At 42.4% G+C, this 22386-nt stretch overlaps 2 protein-coding genes across 12 annotated transcripts in view; one reads left to right on the top strand and one right to left on the bottom strand.

Moving 5' to 3' along the window:
- LOC118400122 (protein kinase C-binding protein 1-like) overlaps positions 1-3380 on the bottom strand; it is a 31060-nt gene extending 27680 nt beyond the window's left edge. For all 7 annotated transcript variants that reach the window (XM_052473334.1, XM_052473336.1, XM_052473337.1 and 4 more), the window contains exon 1: positions 3288-3380. The gene's annotated coding sequence lies outside the window, so the exon portion shown is untranslated. The remainder of the gene's footprint in view (positions 1-3287) is intronic.
- The window catches only part of LOC118400121 (nuclear receptor coactivator 3-like), a 56557-nt gene continuing 37512 nt past the window's right edge, over positions 3342-22386 (top strand). For 3 of the 5 annotated variants that reach the window (XM_035796625.2, XM_035796624.2, XM_035796619.2), the window contains exon 1: positions 18514-18641. The gene's annotated coding sequence lies outside the window, so the exon portion shown is untranslated. Of the gene's footprint in view, positions 3478-18513; positions 18642-22386 lie in introns of those variants that run through there. The other 2 variants (XM_035796622.2, XM_035796623.2) reach the window with 2 other exon arrangements.

The following is a 22386-nucleotide window of genomic DNA, read 5'->3' as shown; positions in this document are numbered from 1 at the left end:
ATGGTGCCCTCAAAGATCATCAATAAGCTAAGGACCCTGGGACTAAACACCTCGCTCTGCAACTGGATTCTGGACTTTCTGACGGGCCGCCCACAGGTGGTAAGGCTAGGTGACAACACATTCGCCACGCTGATCCTCAACACAGGGGCCCCTCAGGGGTGTGTGCTCAGTCCCCTCCTGTACTCCCTGTTCACTCATGACTGCACGGCCAGGCACGACTCCAACAGCATCATTAAATTGGCCGATGACACAACAGCGGTATGTCTGATAACTGAGGACAATAACATCTCCCTCAACGTGATCAAGACTAAGGAGATGATTGTGGACTACAGGAAAAGGAGGACCGAGCACGCCCCTATTCTCATCGAAGGGGCTATAGTGGAGCAGGTTGAGAGCTTCAAGTTCCTTGCTGTCCACATCACCAACAGACTAACATGGCCCAAGCACACCAAGACAGTCGTGAAGGGGGCATGATAACACCTTTTCCCCCCTAGGAGACTGAAAAGATTTGGCATGGGTCCTCAGATCCTCAAAATGTTCTATAGTCGCACTATCGAGAGCATCCTGACTGGTTGCATCACTGCCTCTTATGGCAACTGCTCGGCCTCTGACCGCAAGGCACTACAGAGGGTGGTGCGTACGGCCCAGTACATCACTGGGGCCAAGCTTCCTGCCATCCAGGACCTCTATACCAGGCGGTGTCAGGAAGGCCCTAAAAATTTGTCAAAGACCCCAGCCACCCTAGTTATAGACTGTTCTCTCTGCTACCGCATGGCAAGCAGTCACGGAGCGCCAAGTCTAGGTCCAAGAGGCTTCTTAACAGCTTCTACCCCCAAGCCATAAGACTCCTGAACATCTAATAAAATGTCTACCCAGACTATTTGCAATTCGGAAGAATTCTGTTTGAGTCATCAGGCAACTTTATCGGTGTACTGAATGACACATTGCCTTTTCTCCATAAGTACACAGGGCATTACTCAGACACCAGTTTGTCAACCCTGAGACATTTGTCTGCTCTTGAATATGTTTGCTGTCATTTAGTCACACCTCTGCAATTTTATCCAATTATAAACTCAGCAACAAAAGAAACTGTCTTTCGAAGATCATTCGTAAAAATCCAAATATCTTCCCAGATCTTCATTGTAATGGGTTTAAACACTGTTTCCCATGCTTGTTCAATGAACCATAAACAATTAATGAACATGCACCTGTGGAAAGGTCCTTAAGACACTAACGGCTTACAGACGGTAGGCAATTAAGGTCACAGTTATGAAAACTTAGGACACTAAAGAGGTCTTTCTACTGACTCTGAAAAGCACCAAAAGAAAGATGCCCAGGGTCCCTGCTCATCTGTGTGAACGTGCCTTAGGCATGCTACAAGGAGGCATGAGGACTGCAAATGTGGCCAGATGTTGCGATGTCCATACAGTGAGACGCCTAAGACAGCGCTACAGGGGGACAGGATGGACAGCTGATCGTCCTCGCAGTGACAGACCACGTGTAACAACACCTGCACAGGATCGGTACATCCGAACATCACACCTGCGGGACAGGTCCAGGATGGCAACAACAACTGCCCGAGTTACACCAGGAACGCACAATCCCTCCATCAGTGTTCAGACTGTCCGAAATAGGCTGAGAGAGGCTGGACTGAGGGCTTGTAAGGCAGGTCCTCACCAGACATCACCGGCAACAGCGTTGCCTAAGGGCAGAAACCTACCGTCGCTGGACCAGACAGGACTGGCAAAAAGTGCTCTTCACTGACGAGTCGCGGTTTTGTCTCACCAGGGGTGATGGTCGGATTCGCGGATCGATTTGGAAGTGGAGGGTCTGTCATGGTCTGGGGCGGTGTCCGTCATCGACTGAACTTGTTGTCATTGTAGGCAATCTCAACGCTATGTGTTACAGGGAAGACATCCTACTCCCTCATGTGGTACACTTCCTGCAGGCTCTTCCTGACATGACCCTCCAGCATGACAATGCCACCAGCCATATTGCTCTTTCTGTGTGTGATTTCCTGCAAGACAGGAATGTCAGTGTTCTGCCATGGCCAGCGAAGAGGCAGCATCTCAATCCCATTGAGCACGACTGGGACCTGTTGGATCGGAGGGTGAGGGCTAGGGCCATTCCCCCCAGAAATGTCTGGGAACTTGCAGGTGCCTTGGTGGAAGAGTGGGGTAACATCTCACAGTAACAACTGGCAAATCTGGTGCAGGCCACGAGGAGGAGATGCACTGCAGTACTTAATGCAGCTGGTGCCCCCCCTTGTTCAGATACACATTATTCCGTTTCTGTTAGTCACATCTGTGGAACTTGTTTCAGTTTATGTCTCAGTTGTTGAATCTTGTTATGTTCATACAAATATTTACACATAATAAACGCAGTTGACAGTGAGAGGGTGTTTCTTTTTTTGCTGAGTTTAGTATCCAATAATATAGCTAGTGTTGTATATGTCATCTTCTGTCCTGAAGTTGAGGTGAAGTGAGATCTTTTGAGGACACATTTTTTACGAGGTAAGTGTAGAAGTCCCTTTTGCCTGAATAGACTGTGCCATAGATAGGTTAGCTGACAACATCACGAAAACTATGAGCATGCTTCAATGGGGCAGAGGTCTGTGAGTTGTTGTGATTCTGGATGACCAGATCGCTACCAACAATGACAAGAAACTGCCTTGTGTGGAATCGTAAGTGCCTCGTTTTAACTAGTTTCATCTTGTTCTTGATACCATATCTTGTTGTTAGGTGTTTTTACTGATTTCTAAGTATTGCTAATATAGCTAAAATTCATTAGCTAGCTAACCAACAACTGGAACAATGTATTTGAGACAACAGGTGCTCATTGTGCAAATGTATTTGTTTTCAATAAACACTGGAGAGAAATATAGTTTACATGTTGTCAACAATCTAAGCCACCCCATCTGCTTTGCCCATACTGTATTTGCGAAAGTGTCGGTTTTGTTGCTAAACAACCAACCCTTCAATATAGAGCTCGCCAGCTTGTAGTCACAGATAGTAGAACAGCTTTGTTTTAGTTCTAAAACCCGAAAATGTGTTACCTCCGACTCGTTCAGCCATCCCAATAGAGAACATGAATGGGGAAAGAGTAGGGTTTGGGATAAACGCAGAAAATACGGTCTGAGGTTAACACACCTTTCTGAATTATGAAGCCTTTGGTGCTTTGTGTTTTTTGTTTATTACAAAAATGCTTCAAAATTTACTAATTGACATTAGCTGATGAAGATTCTCATAAAACAAAACATATGATCTATGCCTGTATTTACCACATACCTTATAACTCCATTAATTTCCCCATAGGCTTTGTCTAACGAACCATGCTTGAGTTGGTACCTACAAAAATACACCATTACTACTTCTAGTTTGTACAGTTTTGCCTAACCTGAAGGTGAATAGCGACCTCTTGTGGAGCCGTATGCTAAAGCACTGCATGTCACCCCTCGATGACCTCTTTGCAAGTTGGGTAAGTCTTTTTTCTTTGCTGTTTTCATTTAGTTTTATATTTCTTTAAAAAGACAATGGCTATGCACAATTTTGTCACAGTAGGCTAACTGTCAGGTGGATCCAGGTGCGAAATAAATAGCTGAAATCTTACTAGGCGATGAGAATTCTTTAATTTGCTGAAAAGCTAGCTATTAAGTATCACTGACTATATGAGAAAAATTCTCACCAAACATCTAGCTACTCAGTTGTGTAGTTAGTGAGTTGGCAGACTAGTAGTCTAACAGGGACGTAAGCAAATTTGTGGTCAACATTTTAGAGAAATAGGCTTTTTGTGCGTCTGGAACATTTTAGGGATATTTAATTTCAGCTCATGAAACATGGGACCAACGCTTTACATGTTGCATTTATATTTTTGCTCAGTGTAATATGCTAAATTTATTCCAGATATGCTTCTCTTGGCTGAGGTCCATATAAGAATCTTGATATGCTCTTTGATATGCTGAAAATAAGGACGATTTCTGATGCATTTCTGAGTTTTCGGCACATGCTTAATAATTGGACAAATATGAAATCCATATTTTTCTTTCATGCACAAATAATTTTGGGATTTCCTCTGGATATCATACATGGTATGAGATAGGCCTATGTGGACATCTTACTTTTTCTATTTGATGACAAATACGTGTTTTTTTTTCATCCATAACAAACAGGGGTATTAAGGGTGTGCAACTTTTATTTTATTTTTTTGTAGAAAACATTGCCCTATATTTGCATCATTACAGAAAACATGTGTTGTGATTTGCTATGCTGTATTTGTTTTTATAGAAATAGCAGAGATGTGCTTTGGAAACAGCAACTTCTAAATATAATGATGTTTGCCTTTCCGTGCCTTGTATTTTATTACTGAATGTGGTGCACTTGTATGCTCAGATATGTCACCTTCATGTGAAGAAGCATGATCGGTTTAGGCACCTGAACAGGTAAAATCATTTGGGTGCTGGACATTGATTATGAGTCGAATTTAACCCATTTTCAAACAGACATACGAGATATTATCTCAAAATGTTTAGATATGCTGGCATGGAATCCCCTATCACAGATCGCAGAGAGCCCATTCTGGAAATGTGATGTCCTTGTAGAGTATATTGTTTAAAACAATACATATGTCTAAAAATGAACTAATTCAAAAAGAGTACTTTTGAGATATGACTATTAATAGAGCACACTTAGGAGTATAATGACTCAAAGGTGTTGTCAGTATCATTTACGATAATTGGGTCTTACAGGTGGCATGTATAGGTCTAAAAAAGGGCCAATGGCCACTTTCATCATGATTTTTTTTTAAATGGTTTGTGTTGTAAATGTAAAACGCATATCAAACATCCCTCCTCCCAATGAAGTTTCTATGTTTGAAATGTCAGAACAATTTGAGATCCCAAAATGTTTTTCAGGCTATGCTGGTATGTAATCCCCCGATAGTATCTCAAATTGTTGACGTAAGTATATATACACTGAGTGTACAAAACAGTAAGTACACCTGCTCTTTCCATGACATTGACTGCCCAGGTGAATCCAGGTGAAAGCTATGATCCCTTATTGATGTCACTTGTTAAATCTACTTAAATCAGTGTCGAGGAGGGAACATCCTGATCAAGCTCTGAGGCTGAAATTTAATCTGATCAGCCATGTTAGGAGTGAAGCTCACCCACTCTGTAAATGTAAAAAATTATCTATAAAACATAGTGTCCATTCACGTGAGTTTCTCGTGATCTCAACAAAGCACCGTTTGGTATGTTGTGATCATGAGAGAAATATATTGTAATCTCGACAAAACAACTTTGGTATGTTGTGATCAATGAGATAAATAATGAATGATCTCGACATAACGAGGGAAGATTTTTTTTAAATTCATATGTCCTCTCTGGACTTCCGTACCTTTTGAGCACCTTTTTATCTCTTGAAAAGATCACTTTCTGAGCACTTTTACAATGGGTTAAATGTGTATGGAATGTTTTGTTCCAATCAAAAGGGGTGTTGTCAAAAAGTGATTGAATTCAAATGGATTTACCCCAATTGAAACCTTCAAGGACATGCCTACATGTAACTATGCCTACAATATCCTGTTGAACATGAGGAAATGTCTCAAAGAAATGTGTCATTCAAAATTCTGTATTAAACCGTCATCCAACCTGCAAGTGTAGCCTGAGGTATTTCAGTGAGAATGAAGACTTCTCTTTACTCCCAGAGGTAAACGCCTAGGACCCTAGGCTTTAGCACAGTGGACTAACAAAGGGCTCGTTGTTTACCCCTGCCAGATCTCACAACGCCTGGATAGGTATTTTGCGTATCAGTTTACCACATATGTTATAGCAATCTGGTTACCGACTGCAGAGTCGGTGATGTGGTACACAACCATTGCATGCAACCTCTGAGCAGGGGAACGTGACTAAATCGTTGTGGCATGTACAGTTGAAGTCTGATGTTTACATATCCCTTAGCCAAATACATTTAAACTCAGTTTTTCACAATTCCTGACATTTAATCCTAGTAAAAAAATCCCTGTTTTAGGTCAGTTAGGATCCCAACTTTATTTTAAGAATGTGAAATGTTAGAATAATAGTAGAGATAATTATTTATTTCAGCTTTTATTTCTTTCATCACATTCCTAGTGGGTCACAAGTTTACATACACTCAATTAGTATTTGGTAGCATTGCCTTTAAATTGTTTAACTTGGGTCAAATGTTTTGGGTAGCGTTTTGGCCCATTCCTCCTGACAGAGCTGGTGTAACTGAATCAGGTTTGTAGGCCTCCTTGCTCGCACACGCTTTTTCAGTTCTGCCCACACATTGTCTAAGGGATTGAGGTCAGGGCTTTGTGATGGCCACCCCAATACCTTGACTTTGTTGTCCTTAAGCCATTTTGCCACAACTTTGGAAGTATTCTTGGGGTCATTGTCCATTTGGAAGACCCATTTGTGACAAAGCTTCAACTTCCTGAATGATGTCTTGTGGATATATTGAAGCAATATCTCATCATTTTCCACCCTCATGGTGCCATCTATTTTGTGAAGTGCACCAGTCCTTCCTGCAGCAAAGCACCCCAAAACATGATGCTGCCACCCCAGTGCTTCACGGTTGGGATGGTTTTCTTCAGCTTACAAGCCTCCCCCTTTTTCCTCCAAATATAACGATGGTCATTATTATCACGTTCGTTGGAAGCATTATCAGACCAAGGCGCAGCAGATGTTGAATTCCACATAATTTATTAGAATGTGAAACTTAATAAAACAAAACAATAAACAATAAACTAACAACGAACCGTGACTAGAGAGGTGCTACGTGCACTAACTCAAAACAATATCCCATAAAACACAGGTTGAAAAAATGCTACTTAAATATGATCCGCAATTAGAGACAATGATAGCCAGCTGCCTCTAATTGGGAATCATACCAAACACCAAAATAGAAAACTAAACTAGAACCCCACATAGAAAATAATAACTAGAAAACCCCCCAGCCACGCCCTGACCTACTATACCATAGAAAAACAAAGGCTCTCTATGGTTAGGGCGTGACAGTACCCCCCACCCCCACCCTCAAAGGTGCGGACTCCGGCCGCAAAACCTGAAACAAATGGGGAGGGTAGGGGGGGTGATTAGTGCCGGTGGCGGCTCTGGTGCAGGTCGTAGCCCCCGCTCATCCCGTGAATCCAGCCATGGACCCGGGCCGAACACTGTGCCTGGACTGGACCTTGGTATCAAGGAAGGCTCCTGCCATGGAGCGGAACTGGACACCAGATCTGGACTGGACATCAGTGCAGAGGAAGGCTCTGGCCTTGGAGCTGGACTGGACGCCGTGCTTAGACTGGGCATTGGCGCAGGGGAAGGCTCCCGCCATGGAGCAGGACTGGACGCTGTGCCTGGACTGGGCACCAACGCAGAAGAAGACTCTGGCCTTGGAGCTGGGGCCGGCACAGGTGGCACCGGACTGGGGATACGCACTTCAGGGAGAGTGTGAGGAGCAGGCACAGGACGTACCTGACTGGGAAGGCGCACTTGAGGGAGAGTGCGATGAGCAGGCACAGGACGTACCGGACTGGGGACACGCACTTCAGGGTGAGTGCAGGGTGCAGGCACAGGACATACCTGACTGGGGACACACACTTCAGGGAGAGTGCAGGGTGCAGGCACAGGACATACCTGACTGGACACACACACTTCAGGGAGAGTGCGAGGAGGAGACACATGACGTACCAGACTGGAAAGACAGACTGGATCCTCTGGTCGGATGTTGAGCAGAACACACTTGCACAACATCGCTCTCATCTCACTCTCTCCCAACTTCGCCATTGCCTCCCTGACAGTCTCTGGCTCTTTCCTCTGCTCAGCCGCCAGCTCCATGTGCCACCCCCCCCAAAAAAAACATTGGGGTTGTCCTTGGGCTTTCTGTAGCCGCGAGTTATATCAATATAGGACTCATTTTACTGTGGATATAGATACTTTTGTACCTGTTTCCTCCAGCATCTTCACAAGGTCCTTTGCTGTTGTTCTGGGATTGATTTGCACTTTTCGCACCAAAGTACGTTCATCTCTGGGAGACAGAACGCGTCCCATTCCTGAGCAGTATGACGGCTACGTGATCCCATGGTGTTTATACTTGCGTACTATTGTTTGTACATATGAATGTGGTACCTTCAGGCATTTGGCAATTGCTCCCAAGGATGAACCAGACTTGTGGTCTACAATTCTTTTTCTGAGGTCTTGGCTGATTTTATTTCTTTTTTTTCCCATGATGTCAAGCAAAGAGGCACTGAGTTTGAAGGTAGGCCTTGAAATACATCCACAGGTACACCTCCAATTGACTCAAATTATGTCAATTAGCCTTTCAGAAGCTTCTAACGTCATGAAATCATTTTCTGGAATTTTCCAAGCTGTTTAAAGGCACAGTCAACTTAGTGTACGTAAACTTCTGACCCACTGGAATTTTGATACAGTGAAATAATCTGTCTGTAAACAATTGTTGGAAAATGTATTTGTGTCATGCACAAAGTAGATGTCCTAACCGACTTGCCAAAACTACAGTTTGTTAACAAGAAATTTGTTGAGTGGTTTAAAAACGAGTTTTAATGACTCCAACCTAAGTATATGTAAACTTCCAACTTCAACTGTATGTGACCCAGACCAGGTTCAAACACTGTCAGACACATAGATATATATCTATGATGCACTGCTTACTCTTTGAGGAAAAGAGACTTTGTCGAAGACGCCACTTTAAACTACAAAGATGCAGCAGCCCTGCCTTGGGAGATTCTCAGTCTCAATTATGTCCTCTCCTTGACCCCTCCGTCCTCCTCTCCTCCGTGTCCCGGAAACCAATAAGTGGCCAAGTGGTTGAGGAAAGTATCAATTCATTAGTAGGCGGATGGATGAGTATACTTCCCTCCACAATTGACCTACTTATGCAAAGGATACACAAGAGGTTCCTACCAGCAGCTAGTGCAGAAGTGTTTTAAAATCTGCCACACCCCCTTTGAATCAGCTGTTGGTTTCTCAAAGGAGAAAAGCATATGCACACATTTCAATATGGTATTTTTGGTTTTATCTATAACATGTCTTACACAACTAGTTACATTTGATATAATCACTTTACACATTTATTTTGGTATTCCACCCCTGTAAACATCATTTGCTTGATAATGTGGGCGTGGGGAAGGAGAGTCTCATTTCATACAAGCTATGTTTACTGTCCTCACCTTTGCTACTCGATTACCTTTGAGGAGAGGAGGCAGGCAAAACCCATTGAGATTCTCCCCTTGACTTCTCTCCAAAGGGTAACCGTCTCCCTCTCTGGTGGTCTATGGCTCAGTGTCTGTTAGAAAGCACTCCACTAGATGTCACCCTCCAGCTTGACTTGTAGCAGATATCTTGACAATTTTGCTATGAACAGCTGCCACAGGCCCCTTGCTGCATTAATAAATCACAACATTCACATAATGCCTGGGTAAAGCTTTCATGTGTAAAGGAGAGAAAAAAGCTTTGAATGCTCTGAGGGAAAAGGAGGAACATTATTAGTTAAGGTACGTAATGTCATTGCTTCTTGAAGAGCACTGGTTGATGAGTGCATTCTTTTTTCAGTCACACTGTATTTAGCCTACCGTATGAATCTTTAACCCTCATCTCACCTATCCAAACCTATTGGATCTCATCCCATAACTGCAGAGTAATGGCACACCTAAAAGCAGTCATCATTTTGAGATGAAATGGCCAGGTGACAAGAAGTGGATGTGTAGTTAAACAATAAGGCCCAAGGGGGTGTGGTATATAGCCAATATACCACGGCTAAGGTCTGTTCTTAGGCATGACGCAGAGGTGCCTTATTGCTGTTATAAACGGGTTACCAATGTAATTAGAGCAATAAAAATACATATTTTGTCACACCCGGCTGTCAGCCAATAAAATTTGATTTGATTTATAAACAGCTTTCAATGACCTGTCAAGAAAGAAAGCTACTACAAAGTTTCACCCTTTTCCCCTGTGCTAGAAGAACTCATCATTGAATGGCCATGATCTACAGTATCTCTATATACAAGCCATGGATTTAGATACATAGTGATCACCTTAGCTCTGTATAAAATATTATACACTGCCTAATCCAATGCACAATAGAAGCATCCCTCTCAATTGTTGTGGGCTACGCAGGACTTGTGGAAGCCATCTTCCCATCTGAAATTAGATATATCTGAAATATGGAGTTCATGGACAAAGGTTTCTAGGAAGGAAAATTTGACATGGATGCTTTTTGAACTTTTTCCCAGTGATATTTCAATTATAGAGTTGTATTATTTTCTCTGTGGAAAATCTTGACATAGGGAAATGTTGACTTTATCGACACTAAATTAGTCTCCTTGTTGATTTAATATATTTAAGACTTGAAAGTATATTAATTTGTTCTGTAGTTTTATTTCATGCAATGATGGCACCTGAAAGCAGACATAATGTATTCACATGGAACAAAAAGGTGTGTAAAAGAAGGAGCAAAAAAAATCTATAAAAAAACCCAGACAGTAAAACGTCAGGTGAATGTTCTGTTTTTATATAATACGATATACTTGATTGTCCAATTACATGGAAATGAATTTGGTGACATCAGCATACAAATACACAAAACAAAGTATCACGTGCAGTACGGAAAACTGGAAAATTTGTACACAATTTACTTTCCACATATTCAAAGTGTCTGTGGCCTACTGTCCGACCAAGTAGTGGGCCTGCATCTGTCCTATGTTCCACTGTTCAGCAGCCTGCTGGCTGATGGAATGAAACTTGCCCTGCTCCTATTCTTACTAAACAGTGGGACCCTTAATCTCCTTCCGGAGAGCAGCACCTCAAAACATTCGGGCAAGATTGTGTGTGGGGTCCTCTATGATGTGTTTGGCCGTGTCCCTTGCCCGTTTTTATCATAGAGGCCCTTAAGCCCCCTGCAATGCAGCCTGCAGAGCTTGGACCCCAGGTGCACAGTCTGCCTGAGGATACCCTTATCAGCAACTGACAGCCTACTGTACCAGGCAAGGAAACAGAAAGTCAGCACACTCTATATGGCAGGTGTAATAATTGGATCCGGGTGTTGGTATTAATTTGTCTCAGTCTGCGCATAAGGTACAGTTGTGGTTGGCATTTTTGATGTTCTCTGAGTGTTGACATTAAAAGAGAGTGGGCTATCCATGATAGTTCCCATACACTTAAAGCTCCCCACTCAGTCTACCTCTTCACCACCCAGGACTAGGTGGCTCACTGGGTCTGCCTTCCCCTGGAATTTAATGAGCAATTCTTTTTTGGGGTTGATGTTGAGTGTGAGGTAGTTGTTATTGCACCAGACATGAATCCTGTTTACTTCTATTTGGAAATGCAGTGTGTCATCTGAGAGGTTGACAAGGGTAGTGTCATCTACATATTTCGTTGCCAAGCAGTCTCTGTCGGAACATCTCAGGTCATTGGTGTATATGGAGAATAGGACTGGAGCGATGACCGTTCCTTAGGGGTAACTGGTAGGAATGTTGTGCTGTTGAACTTGACATATTGTCCCCAATCAGCAGGAAGTCCAAGACCCAAAAGGTAATACTGGGGTCCACCTGTAAGTGGGAGAGTGTGTCACAGAGAAGGTGAGGCTGCATGCAGGTAAAAGCCAAGGAGATGTCCAGGAAAAGGATGCACACCAATGGAGGCTGGTGCGAGGACCAATAGAAAGACTGACTCATTGTCATGGCTGGATAGGGATGAATGGAATAGTATCGGATGTATGGAAACCACATGTTTGACTCTGTTCCACAAATTCCATTCCAGCCATTACAATGAGCCTGCCCTCCTGTAGCTCCTCCCACCAGCCTCCACTGATGCACACATAAGAGGGAGCCCTCTCCATGTGTGTCAATGCACTGTGCATCTCCGTCAGGACTGCATCCTCCACGGATCTGTTCTTTACGTATTCAAACTGCATTGGGTCAAGGGCTCCATCCACATGAGACCTGAGATGTGTGGGTATCAAGCGCTCAAGGCACTTCAACGACTGACGTTAACGCCACAGGAGGATAGTCATTCAGCTCCGCTGGATTGTTCTCCTTTGGAAATAGTCGGATCTCAGACGTCTTCCAGAGTGAGGGAACCATGTGTTCTGATAAGAAGCTGTTAAAGAGCACGGGGAAGATGTCTGCCAGCTCATCTGAGCATTCCTTCGGTAGCTGTCCCTTGATGTTGTCTGGTCGGGGTGCTTTGATGGATTTTTCTCTCTTGAAGACCCATCTCACCACCTCTTCTCGATGGTTGACGCCTCCCCTCAATCCAGAGCCTGGAACTCCAGTTGTTCCCTCAGGCTTCTGTTACAGTGGAGAAGTTGTGATTATCAAAATGACAGTAAAAAAGTGTTGAGTTCATTGACAAACTGTCCCTAGTCATTTATGTTTTTTCCTTGGGTTTTTTGGCTTGCCCTGTGAGGGTTGCCAGACCCTGCCAGGGCTGCCTGAGATTCCCATGATTTACACTTTTTTTGTAGTTGTCCTTAGCCTGATCTATTTGTTATTTTACTGTCCTCTGCAGGGTTTTCACTTCCTCTTGGTTGCCAGCAGAAAAGGCTGTCTGTTTCATCTTAAGTGTCTGTTTAAACTCTGCAGTAATCCAAGACTTGTGGATAGCATTTAACCATCTTTGTGGAGACTAATATGCCCTCACAGAAATGTATATTTGCAGTCACTGCTGATACTGACTCCTCAAGGGTATGGTCCACTATAAAAATTTCCCAGTTTATACAGGCAAAACAGCCTTGCAGGCTTTCTACAGCTTCCTATGACCATATAAGGACTGCCCTTTCCTTAATATTTTTCTGTTTCAGTTTCAATGTTGGCAGTAATTTAATTGCATAGTGGTCCGACGTGTTCACTGGGGGCTTCTGCAGTGACTTATATGCCCTTTAATATTACCAGCACAAATCCAATTTACTATCTCCTCCTATGCTACAAGTAACATACTGTTCATAGTTTGGTAGGACAGTGAGCGAGAGTTAAAATAAACAGGTATGGTTTTTGGTGCATCAGGGGACATCTTCCAGCATGTTGATGCATTGGTAGATGGTTTGAGCAGCAGTTGTTGTATCTGCTGTGGGTGGTAAATAAACAGCTGTGATAAACACTTGTTCAAATTCCCTTGGGAGATAAAGGGCGCAGTGAAATGCATAATAGTTCAACATCTTTTGTGCAGATAGTGCTCTTGATGGTAATGGAAGAAAACCAGCATTTGTTTACGTAAAAACACACCCCTCCTCCTGTTGCTTTACCGGTGATTGACGGGTCACGATCTGTGCGAATGGGACCATAAAATCCATTCAATTTCAGCGCGTCGTTAGAAATGTCATCAGATAACCAAGTCTCTGTAAAACAGAGAATGCAAGAGTCTCTATATTCACTCAGAAAGCGGGAATTGGCGCTGAGCTCATCATTTTAGTTTCTTATTTATCTCACGTTGGCAAAAAGGATGTTGGGGAGTGGCGGATTGTTCTTATGTTTTTGAAGTTTCCTTCGCAATCATCCTCTTGTCTCCTTTCCTTAGTCCTCCTTTTAGTCTCTTCCATTGAACATTCCATATTGTATTGACCTCCTGCGGCAATGCGCTTGTGCCATAGTTTTCTCTGCTGGTCTATGATGATTTGATATCAACAAGTTCGTGTCTGGTGTACCTGATACTCCATGGACGTATTCCACCTGCATCTCCAAACTTTAAGGGGACCTCCACAAGCAGATTCAGGCATGTGATCAAAACAAAAGCCAATTGTAAATCCATCTTATGTAGGCCACTCCCCATGAAATAAGTTCAAGAATCATTAACATGGGAATGATGAAATATTTGTCTGTGAGTTCAACTGAGCAGGCCTCTAAAGCAAACCATCAAACACCTATCATTCTAAAATGTATATTTTGAATACCTCTATCAGCTGGAAAAAAATAAATGTATCATACTGTGTGTGTGTGTGTGTGAGTCTTTCTCTCTCCCTCTCTCCTTGTAAGTAAACTCAATCTTTTCCTTGAAAATAACAAATTAATTCAATATTGAACATTCTCTGCCCTTTTCATTTGTGCTTTATCTATCAATTTCACATTTCTTTGTAAAATCAAATTAATAAATTGTGCCCATGTACTGCAATGGACTCTATCTCTGTTTGTCTTCATCATGATCCTAAAGCCTTGAATCTGAGTGCAATTGAAACAAAGTGGGGGAGGGGGAAGGGGTGATGATCTGAGAGGCATCCGATTGGTTGTTTGCAGGTAAAGCAATCTGCAAATGCATTAATTATTAGGGGGCTATCTCCTGTCCTTTCAAACTGTTATCTCCTGTCTTTTCATACTAGAGAGGCAGAGTGGGAAGGGGGTTGGGATGTAGCGTCTCACACTCACTGACAGAGGGGGAGGTCAGTTTGTGGTGTGTTATGGGGGAGGGGGCACAAACAGAGGGCCATGGGCCCCTTTTTAGGTCTCTGTGGAATGTAATTGAGGCTCCATCTTTAAAACACAAGCAAACAACCAGGAAAACAGATAATTCATGATCGCTGTGTTGGCTTTCTGGCTGTGGTGATATCTGTTATAAACATATCATCTCAGTTGAATGCTGTTTATCAAATGCAAGTGAACTCTTGTAGCATAATATTATGGGAAAGAGTCCATATCAAACTTTCTCTGTCAAGACTAAATGTCTGTCTAGTGTCACAAATAATACTTCCTTTTGTGTTTTGAGTTCATGCGGATCAATAACCTAAATAAAATTGCTATGTTTGACGTTAAAATCTGTATACAATTGGCTGGACTGCATACATCTCTTTGAGCTTGAAACTTGGGACTCAGCTGAGGCAATGAACTTCACAGATTTTTTTCAACAACACCCCTTTGAAGGTGACATCAAAAGAGGCCTTGCATGTAAGTAAAACTTTTAAGAGACACACTGTGTATCAGGTGGGCTATTTTTTTCCATTATATATTATTTCTGTCAACGTTTCCCCTCTCATTTGTAGGCTGATTAAGGTCAGATATGCCCAGACAGGAAACAGCAAGCAAGGAGCTAATTACCAAGTGTTACGCCAAAGACAGTACAGTATGAAGATAGGCTAAAACTGCTTCTCCAATAGAAATCCCCGATCAAACTTATAATGTTCCCTCTAAACTGAGCATGTGTGCAGGCACGCAGCTGCTGTGCGCTAAAAAGCAAGAGATAGAACTTTACTCAACGTTCTAGAGTTTTCCCCGTTAACACTATCAACGTTTCCCTTTAATGTGGGAACAGTGATCGAAATCAACGCAATTTTAGCCACTTTCAATTCATTATACCACAACAAAACAAACTATGCAAGACTTTTAGTATGCGAAGCTAACTATGTAAGGGATTTTGTTGTAGGCAGGAAGCATCTGAGTAGGATTATATTGCATTGACAGGCAAGGCCCATACTCTACAGTCTACACAGACCGGTGTGCCATAACCAATCAGAGCTGCAATATGCATTCACTTTGAACTGGACTGTTTTTACAGCATGAGCGGTCGTGAGTACATGTACTTATTTTAAGATCAAAGCGAGAGCTACATGTAGCGACATTTGTACATTTTGTTCATATCTTTCGCTAGTTAGTGAGTTATTAGCCCAAAGCCTCCTTCACTCACGCTGCCAAGCTTACCCTAGTAAAACTGACTATCCTACCGATCCTCGACTTCGGCGATGTCATCTACAAAATGGCTTCCAACACTCTACTCAGCAAACTGGATGCAGTCTATCACAGTGCCATCCGTTTTGTCACTAAAGCACCTTATACCACCCACCACTGCGACTTGTATGCTCTAGTCGGCTGGCCCTCACTACATATTCGTCGCCAGACCCACTGGCTCCAGGTCATTTACAAGTCCATGCTAGGTAAAGCTCCGCCTTATCTCAGTTCACTGGTCACGATGGCAACACCCATCCGTAGCACGCGCTCCAGCAGGTGTATCTCACTGATCATCCCTAAAGCCAACACCTCATTTGGCCGCCTTTCGTTCCAGTACTCTGCTGCCTGTGACTGGAACGAATTGCAAAAATCGCTGAAGTTGGAGACTTTTATCTCCCTCACCAACTTCAAACATCAGCTATCCGAGCAGCTAACCGATCGCTGCAGCTGTACATAGTCTATAGGTAAATAGCTCACCCTTTTTCACCTACCTCATTCCCATACTGTTTTTATACTGTTTTTATTTATTTACTTTTCTGCTCTTTTGCACACCAATATCTCTACCTGTACATGCCCATCTGATCATTTATCACTCCAGTGTTAATCTGCAAAATTGTATTATTCGCCTACCTCCTCATGCCTTTTGCACACATTGTATATAGACTGCCCATTTTTTTCTACTGTGTTATTGACTTGCTAATTGTTTACTCCATGTGTAACTCTGTGTTGTCTGTTCACACTGCTATGCTTTATCTTGGCCAGGTCGCAGTTGCAAATGAGAACTTGTTCTCAACTAGCCTACCTGGTTAAATAAAGGTGAAATAAAAAATAAAAAAATAAAATAGATAATTTGTAGACAGCAATAGGGGAGTGATTGCTTCCCACAAGAGCACAAAATGTGTGCATTTTTAGACATTTTTGAATAGTGAGTCAGGCAAAGAGTTGTTTTTTTTGTTTGTCTTAAAGGGTCGGTGTATTTTGAGACAGGCTTGAATAAATTGTGTAGCCAATAGGCAGAGGGTAGCGTAGTTTGTCTGATTCTCTGTAATAATGGTATGGAAAAAATCACACATTTTCAGTCAGCTCCTTGTCTGCAGGACAAGTGGATTATTAACAGGTTAATGTCAAGCCCTGCATGTTTGTTTCAAAAGTTCATGGAATGTTGGTGTACATTAAACACCACACATTGGCTGCTACTGTAGACTGAACAGCTATTTCCATGTTAAAATGTTATGGGATGCATTTTCTCCATTGTTTTTGATGCTAGGCCACTCTGGTAGGCCTACATTATGATCAAATAGCCACAGTAGCCTACTTGACCACTTAAAGCGGGTACAGCCTCAGTGTCGACAGGAAACACACCGGAAGTTGCACAGAATTTTCATAACATTCAAGTTTGTGCTCAGCAGACCTGAAATTTGTTCAGTGCTGAATTTTTTTTTCAGGGAACATTGCTTTTAGGCGATGTCATGGTGACGTTGGCTAGCTAAGCTCATGCATAGAAACAAGTCATCGGGTTTAACAGTTGTCTCGCGCTGAACTTCGCATGTGCAGGCCATCAAATCGAAGGCACTCCTTCGATATAGTTTGACAAATGAAAATGTGTCAGTGTCAGTTTGTCACTTTCACAAGGTTGGAGTAATAACATGTTCAACTACTTAAGTCATTTGAATATATAAAATTAACCACTAACTAAAAATGTTTCGCTTGATCGGTTTGGTCTGTTTCGCAAACATTCCCGGAAGTCTCACGATGATGCACCTCTGGGTGGTTAGACTGTTTCTCACTGGCGCTATCCTCCAACCATTCCCTCTTTCTACCCCTTCTCCTCCCCCCCTTCCCTCCCTCCATCTTTAGCCCTGACTCCCTCCGAACAGTTGAAATTCTACACTGGTGTGCTGAGAGATCACCATAGAGACAAATTCGTCACTATCTTCTGTGGCTCTTCTCCAGAGGGCAGTTGGGCCTCCCGAGTCACTTCATCCTCCTATAGGGCGATTTGACTTCATAGCGTTTGCTACATAATTGCAAATTGTACCCTGACCACCGCTGCTCTCCAATCCCAATGTGGCATATGGATATTGGCCGGTTTGTGTGTCAGTAGATAACATGCATGTTTTATATCCCCCTCATAATTGAAATAGTCATACTTGGAAACCCGCAATGGTTACAACGGACCATGTTGAAAAATGAACCAACAATCATACAATCAAAGAAAATATGTAGACCTATATGAAATTTGGGGGGATGATTCTAGCCTTGTTACAATTGCAGACCAAAACATTAGACCTGTCAATATCAATTTTTGAGACCTCATGGAATGATGTGTCTATAAAAGAAAATAGTTTGACTTGGCCTAATGGAAAATAGCATGTCACAACGGCCACGTGCACCGTTATCATGCATATCTCCATGAGCTACTTTGGGCTATAAATAAATGCATTGCTGCTGCCTGTCTCATAGGTAGGTTATTTAATTCGTGTACGTGTAGTCCATATTTAGAAAAGCCCATACATCTTTACGCTAATAGAGGAGGAAGACAACTACCCTACCCAGAATCCCTGTCGCTCTGTTGCAAGCTGGGTTGTATAAGTCAGTACTCCAAACAATTGCTAAATGTTCCGTTTTGCAACGAAAAATAGCGTGTCTATTGGACAAGTGCAGCCAATGGGAAGGTACCTACCTAAATCTGGCCAATAGAAACACTAGTGTTCGTTGTAAAACAAAACGAGAGTTTCTATTGGACAAATTCAGGTAGGTCCCTCCCCATTTCGTTCCGTTTGCTTTCGTTTAAGAAACGTTTTGCAACATATTCGGCATAATGAATACGCCCTTGGCTTCTTGCGCTTTGGGAGTGTTTCCCATTTAAACAAGCACAGTGGTGAAGATGGCGGAGAGTTAATAGTGGCAAAAAATAAACTGGTGTGGTGTACTCAATGAATGCATTGAAGCGGGTGAGTTTTTCTGCTAATAGTCGGTGTTTTCTTTTCAAGTTTTTAAAGTGTTTTGTTGGTAACACTGATTTGAGGTTTAAACATGTGGCAAATATTCCTGTTGATCTGATGTGCCGAGTTACTTGGAATAGGTAGAGGTTTCACCCGTCTTAGTATACCTCAGTGCAACCAACCAACCTACCTACCTTGTAGCGTTAGTTCCGATCGTGTTCGTTTATTTACGGAATTTTAGGTTGTGTGAAGTGTTCTTTCTACCTGCTGATGCGAGACCACATTTTTGTCGTTTTGAATGTGCATTCCTCGTGGAGGTTTCGGACTGCTTTCATACCACCTACTCTTTTGTTACAAAGTTTATCCGAGGGGCAATTGATGGGCTACGTTCAGAACGAATTCTATTTAATTTCTACTGTGAGTGAACTCTTCTATTTGTGTAGTCTAGCAGGTTAAGTATCTCTGTGATTGTAACGGTTAATGACCCAGCACTACTATTATGTACAACGGAAAGGGGAGGGTTAGATACGGACGCCAGGCCACCCGTGAAACCCTCTAGTCTATGCTACATGTCACACATCGGTACAGAATAGGCTACTTATGACACTACATGTCTCAAGTTCACAGGCTACATTTTAATTTACTGTAGTGTAGACATTTGATGGGACATGGTGTTAGTATCAATTCGTGTGTGTGTGTGTGTGTGTTGTGTGTGTGTGTGTGTTAGCGAGAACGTGTACTCAGCAGTGCAAACTCCTCATTGAGTTTTGGTTTAAAAAAATAAAAAAAAGGTTAACAACTACTGATATCTGTGTATGCTGAACATTCACTTTCGGAGGAGGTAAGGGAGCATTCTTCCGAGAGCTTGCTCATGTAACTCGACAGACAATGGAGCGTGAGTCATGTCGCTTGGATTTGTAAGGTTCAGGTCTAGGTGTGTGCAGTCAGTCTTTGCTTGCTGGCAGAACACGTGAATCACAAGCACCTATACGAACACATATACAGGAGGAGGACCTACTCATCTCGTCTTGCAAGACTCAATGCTCTGTGCCTGTCTTCAGACATTTTTATTTTTTTGAGAGGGGGGGGCAAATTAAATGAAATCTGCCCTAGAATAACTATTCAATCACATGCATGCTTTGGGTATTGGTTTAGAAGATGGGGGTTGTGTTATAAGCCATGTCTATCTGTCAGTTTTCTAATTAGGGCCAGGAGTTTTTCCTAACAATGTGACCTGACCAAGAAAAGCTTGAGGCCTGAGTTATAACACATCCTTTCTCCTCCACACTACTACCCACACATGTGACATGTAAGGCTGGCGAGCATGGTATCAGGTGAAAGTGTTTTTTTTTTTTTGGCTTGTTGGCATGGAGTATGGATAAGGCCACTGAGCTAGCCTATTTACCAGGTGGTCTTCATGGTCTCTTAATTTTGAGATTATTTATTCATGATAAATAAATAGGCCTAATTAAATGTAATGCACACTTACATCTTCTCTAGCAGTGTAGGCCTATATGTGTTAGTATGTTTGTTGGAGGGGAACAGTGGCCACTGTGGGAAATTACCCAATGAACTGCTGCTACTCATATTCTTAACAAATGGAGCCCCTGTATCCCCCTTTTTCTCTCTCCCTTTCTGTCACACACAGGGTGTCAGGCTGCATTAACAATGAATCAATCTTCTGGGAGATTCTTTGACTACAGATGGGCTGAAGTGACTTGGATGCATTGCTTTTGCTCTTTGTCCGTTTTGCTACTGTGTTCTCATTAACGGGCTTCGTCTCATGGGAGCGGGAACATCTCTCTATGTGGTGTCAGAGCTTTGTAGCAGATGAACCAATCGAATGATTTTCATGGCATATTGATTGGATACTGTTGGTGTGTTTTTGAGTTGGTGTTTGTCAGCAGTTAGACTAGGATTTGAAAGGGCATTCTTGGCCTTATTTAATTGTTAGTATAAGAAAATTGCCCTCATCCTTGCCACCTCTGAAAGCGTGGACTTTTACTTCCATCAATAAGAATGAGTGGGAAAATAAGCGAATGCCTCATCACCTTTTGTGTGGTGGCGAGGCCCTTTTTGATAACTACCTCCACTCTGTCTTTGTCACGCTGCATTTTTGCTCCATTGATGTCTGAATAGATGGCATTCTTTTAGTGTGTCGTAAGGGGTGTGTGTGTTACTGAGAGAGGATGTTAGATCAAAGGTATTTGGTGTGTGTGTGTGTGTGGCATTAACAAGATGAATAGTGGGGAGAGTGGAGTAGTGGCTGCAGAAGGGCTCTTGATGACACAGCGAGCTGAAAGGAAAGCCTGATTGTTTTCCTAATTGGAATTTTGATTCTTTGGCCTGTACCTTTTTTTTTTTTTTTTTTTTTAGGGTAAAAGAGGAGCGGTAGTGAGGAGCTTAAATGGAAAGGCTACATTAGGATTTGGGCAATATTTCCCCAGTCAAATTAACTCATGGATAACATTTTTGTCTCTGCATCCAGTATGAGGGAAGTTGAAGGTAGCCAATGCTAACTAGCGTTACCACAATACCTGGAAGTATATGGTATCTACTAGCACAATAGCAGTTACCATAGACTTCGTCATTGCGATAACACTAGTTAGCAATTGTGCTAAACAAAGGCGATTTAAGCATGTAAATCTTGGTTGGGTACAAACAAAAACAAGTGGGATGCATGCCAGCAAAGCCACTACACAAAACTAATCGATACACGAATTGCACTATAACGGTGACAAATGGTACCTACAAACGGCCTACATAAAGCTGTCCCAACATTTTACCACCGATACACTTTCAGCAAAACAGTTAATTCTGCCTCATTTACTGCCTTTTAAAAAAAACATAGCTGATATGGCTGACTTGCTTAAACAAATGTGGTTTCTAATGACAATTGAACTATGGCATAAGAGGAAACAAGCGAATAAGAGGCAATCCGTAATTTAGATTTAGACATTAATGAGCGAGCTAGGACGGACGTAGTTATATTGACTATTTGTTTAGCACTTTTGAAATGCACAGCAACAGAATATAGAACATGGGCCGTTCTTAGTGTTCTCCCTGTACACCAAGTCCGAACCGTAGGATAAGTAAAGAGGGCATATAAGCAGACAATAAAAGCTCCTACAATATTCAATGGTTACATTTCTCTAAAACGGGTTATAGGCTACATGTGCGCCACCAAGTCAGAACAGTAGGTGAAATTAAGAGGGGTAAACAGACCAAATTATTAGGGTGAGAGAAATGAGGTTGAATCATGACATCATTGATCTTCAGGTCATAGCTCCAGAAAGTGGCTGGATTTACAATTCTGAATTGGATGACTGTTCAAAATGTATTTTTGCAGTCGGAGCTCGTTTATTACTGACTTCCCAGTTTGTCTTGCACTCACTGAAGTCAATTTTTCACAGTTCCGAGTTAACGGTTGTTTTGAGCGCGGCACAAATCATGCTTCATTGACAGCATAGCCAATGTTGAATGTTTATCATTAGTGATGCACCGATATATTTTTGGCTGATACCGATATCCAATATTTCCCTTGCCAAAAAAAAAGGGATATTTTAAAACTTGAGTGGCCTTTTTTAAGCATTCTAGTATAGTTAACACACACACATGGATGCAGCGGTCTAAGCCACTGCATCTCAGTGCAAGAAGCGTCACTGCGGTCCCTGATTCAAATCCAGACTGTATCACTGTATCATCTGGCTGTGATTGGGAGTCCCATGGGGCGGCGCACAATTGACCCAGCGTC

This window comes from Oncorhynchus keta, chromosome 21 (assembly GCF_023373465.1).
Source record: "Oncorhynchus keta strain PuntledgeMale-10-30-2019 chromosome 21, Oket_V2, whole genome shotgun sequence".
In the NCBI taxonomy this organism is placed as follows: domain Eukaryota; kingdom Metazoa; phylum Chordata; class Actinopteri; order Salmoniformes; family Salmonidae; genus Oncorhynchus; species Oncorhynchus keta.
Note: the sequence above shows the minus strand (reverse complement) of the source record. Positions and strands in the feature narration are given on the sequence as shown.